The sequence below is a fragment of the Oryctolagus cuniculus genome, chromosome 3 (genome assembly GCF_964237555.1).
Source record: "Oryctolagus cuniculus chromosome 3, mOryCun1.1, whole genome shotgun sequence".
NCBI classification, from domain to species: domain Eukaryota; kingdom Metazoa; phylum Chordata; class Mammalia; order Lagomorpha; family Leporidae; genus Oryctolagus; species Oryctolagus cuniculus.
In genome coordinates, this window is record NC_091434.1 from 29,452,848 (window position 1) to 29,456,715 (window position 3,868).

Genomic DNA, 3,868 nt, shown 5'->3' on the forward strand with positions numbered 1-3,868 from the left:
CCTGCGGGCACAAGGCGCTGTGGACCAGGAGAGTCCCCGTGGGCACAAGGCGCTAGGACAGGGGAGAGAGGCTGAGCAACCTCTGCTTACAGAGTCTGAGGGTCCACTTATATACAGTTTTGAAAGGTCAGCCCCGCACAAACACTGCCCTCCCAGGTCGCATAGCTATGGTGATGTGGTTTTGCAGTTTTTGCAGTTTGGCAATTTACTCTTGCAGGGCCGCTTAAAGTGCGGCTTCTTCTACTTCATAATTCCCTGACACTCTTTTTCTGTTGTATCTTTTTCATGTTTAGGAATTAAGGTGATGCTGGCTTCACAGAAGAAGTTTGGGAGGATTCCCTCCCTTTTAACTGTTTTGAATAGTTTGAGAAGAATCAAGAGTTAGTTCTTCTTTATATGTCTGGTAAAATTCAGCAGTGAAGCCATCCAGTCCTGACCGTTTCTTTGTTGGGATGGTCTATGTTACTGATTCAATTTCAGTCTTAGTTATCAGTCTGTTTAGGCTTTCTATGTCTGTCTTCATGGCTCAGTTTAGGTAAGTTGTATGTGTCCAGGAATTTATCCATTTCCTCTAGGATTCTGGATTTGTTGGCATAGAGGTCTCTGTAGTAATTTTTGATGAGACTTTTTTTTTGTATTGTATCCATTGTTACCTTTTGCTTTTCATACCTAATTTTATTGATTTGGATCTTCCCCATATTTCTTTGGTTAATTTAGCCAATGGTGTGTCAACTGCATTTATTTTTTCAAAAAAACAGCTCTTTGTTTTGCTGATGTTTGTGTTTTTTTGTTTTGTTTCAATTTTGTTTATTTCTTCTCTTTTATTTATTTTCTCCTACTAATTTTGAGTTTGGTTTGCTGTTATATTTCTAAATCTTTGATTTCCATTGATAGCTCATTTATTTGGTGCCTTTCTAATGTCTTAATGTAGGTACCAACTGCTATAAACTTTCCTTTTAACACTGCTTTAGCTGTATCCCATAAGTTTTGATATGTTGTATTCACATTTTCATTTATTTTCAGAAAATTTCTGATTTCTCTTTAGATTTCTTCAATGACCCACTGTTCATTCAGGAGCATGTTGTTCAGTCTCCATGTGTTTGCATATGTTCTAGAGAATCTTGAGTTGTTGATTTCCAGCTTCATTCTATTGTGGTCAGAGAAGATGCATGGTATGATTTCAATTGTTTTGAATTTCCTGAAACTTGATGGCTTAGCATGTGGTCTATCCTAAAGAAAGTTTCATGCACTGGTGAGAAGAATGTGTTCTGCAACTGTAGGATGGAAAGTTCTCTAGATAAATTTTAGGTCCATTAGGTCTATAGTTTTGATTAACTCTGTTGTTTCCTCGCTGATTTGCCTTCTAGTAGTACTGTCCGTTGCTGAAAGTGGGGTATTGAGGTCCTCCATTACTATTGTATTTGAGTATATGTTTCCCTTTATATCCCTTGACATTTCTTTTTTTTTTTTTTTTTTTTTTTTATCTTTTATTTAATGAATATAAATTTCCAAAGTACGTCTCATGGGTTACAATGGCTTTCCCCCCCATACCGTCCCTCCCACCCACCACCCTCCCCTTTCCCACTCCCTCTCCCCTTCCATTCACATCAAGATTCATTTTCGATTATCTTAGTATACAGAAGATCAGCTTAGTATACATTAAATAAGGATTTCAACAGTTTGCTCCCACACAGAAACATAAAGTGAAAAATAATAGATGATTTTTTTTTAAATAATGATGAAATCAGATCAGACCTATTGTCATGTTTAATCCCAGTGAGAGTCAAGTTGGGAATTGATAGTTTCTTTTTTTTTTTTTTTTTTTTTAACAGAAGATCAGTTTAGTGTACATTAAGTAAAGATTTCAACAGTTTGCACCCCCATAGAAACACAAAGTGAAATATACTGTTTGAGTACTCGTTATAGCATTAAGCCTCAGTGTACAGCACATTAAGGACAGAGATCCTACATGAGGAGTAAGTGCACAGTGACTCCTGTTGTTGACTTTACAAATTGACACTCCTGTTTATGGCATCAGTAATCTCCCTATGCACCAGTCATGAGTTTCCAAGGCTATGGAAGCCCCTTGAGTTCTCCAACTCTTATCTTGTTTAGACAAGGTCATAGTCAAAGTGGAGGTTCTCTCCTCCCTTCAGAGAAAGGCACCTCCCTCTTTGAAGACCTGTTCTTTCCACTGGGATCTCACTCACAGAGATCTTTTTGCCAGAGTGTCTTGGCTTTCCATGCCTGAAATACTCTCATGGGCTTTTCAGCCAGATCCGAGTGCCTTTAGGGCTGATTCTGAGGCCAGAGTGCTATTTAGGACATCCGCCATTCTATGAGTCTGCTGAGTATCTCACTTCCCATGTTGGATCACTCTCCCCTTTATTTATTCTATCGGTTAGTGTTAGCAGATACTAGACTTGTTTATGTGCTCCCTTTGACTCTTAGTCCTTTCATTATGATCAATTGTGAACTGAAATTGATCACTTGGAATAGTGAGATGGCATTGGCACATGCCACCTTGATGGGATTGAATTGGAATCCCCTAGTATGTTTCCAACTCTACCAATTGGGGCAAGTCAGCCCGAGCATGCCCCAAATTATACATCTCTTCCCTCTCTTATTCCCACTTTTATGTTTAACAGGGATCACATTTCAGTTAATTTTCAACACTTAAGAATAACTGTGTGATAATTACAGAATTAAACCAGTCATATTAAGTAGAACAGACAAAAAAAAAAATACTATGAGGGATAATGTATTAAGTTGTCCATTAGCAGTCAGGGCTATGCTGATCAAGTCACCATTTCTCATAGTGTCCATTTCACTTCAGGAGGTTTCCTTTTTGGTGTTCAGTCAGTTGTCACCGATCAGGGAGAACATATGGTATTTGTCCCTTTGGGACTGGCTTACTTCACTCAGCATGATGTGTTCCAGATTCCTCCATTTTGTTGCAAATGACTGGATTTCGTTGTTTCTTACTGCGGTATAGTATTCTAAAGAATACATATCCCATAATTTCTTTATCCAGTCTACCATTGATGGGCATTTAGGTTGGTTCCAGGTCTTGGCTATTGTGAATTGTGCTGCAATAAACATTAGGGTGCAGACCGCTTTTTTCTTTATCAATTTAAACTCCTTTGGGTAAATTCCAAGGAGTGGGATGGCTGGGTCGAACGGTAGGGTTATATTCAGGTTTCTGAGGAATCTCCAGACTGATTTCCATAGTGGCTTGACCAGTTTGCATTCCCACCAACAGTGGGTTAGTGTCCCTTTTTCCCCACATCCTCGCCAGCATCTGTTGTTGGTAGATTTCTGTATGTGAGCCATTCTAACCGGGGTGAGGTGAAACCTCATTGTGCTTTTGATTTGCATTTCCCTGATTGCTAGTGACCTTGAACATTTTTTCATGTGCCTGTTGGCCATTTGGATTTCCTCTTTTGAAAAATGTCTATTGAAGTCCTTGGCCCATCTCTTAAGTGGGTTGTTGGTTTTGTTTTTGTGGAGTTTCTTGATCTCTTTGTAGATTCTGGTTATTAACCCTTTATCTGTTGCATAGTTTGCAAATATTTTTTCCCATTCTGTTGGTTGTCTCTTCACTCTCCTGACTGTTTCTTTTGCAGTACAGAAACTTCTCAATTTGATGCAATCCCAATAGTTGATTTTGGCTTTGACTGTCTGTGCCTCCTGGGTCTTTTCCAGAAATTCTTTGCCTGTGCCAATATCTTGAAGGGTTTCTCCAATGTTCTCTAATAACTTAATGGTGTCAGGACGTAGATTTAGGTCTTTAATCCACGTTGAGTGGATTTTTGTGTAAGGTGTAAGGTAGGGGTCTTGCTGCATGCTTCTGCACGTGGAAATCCAG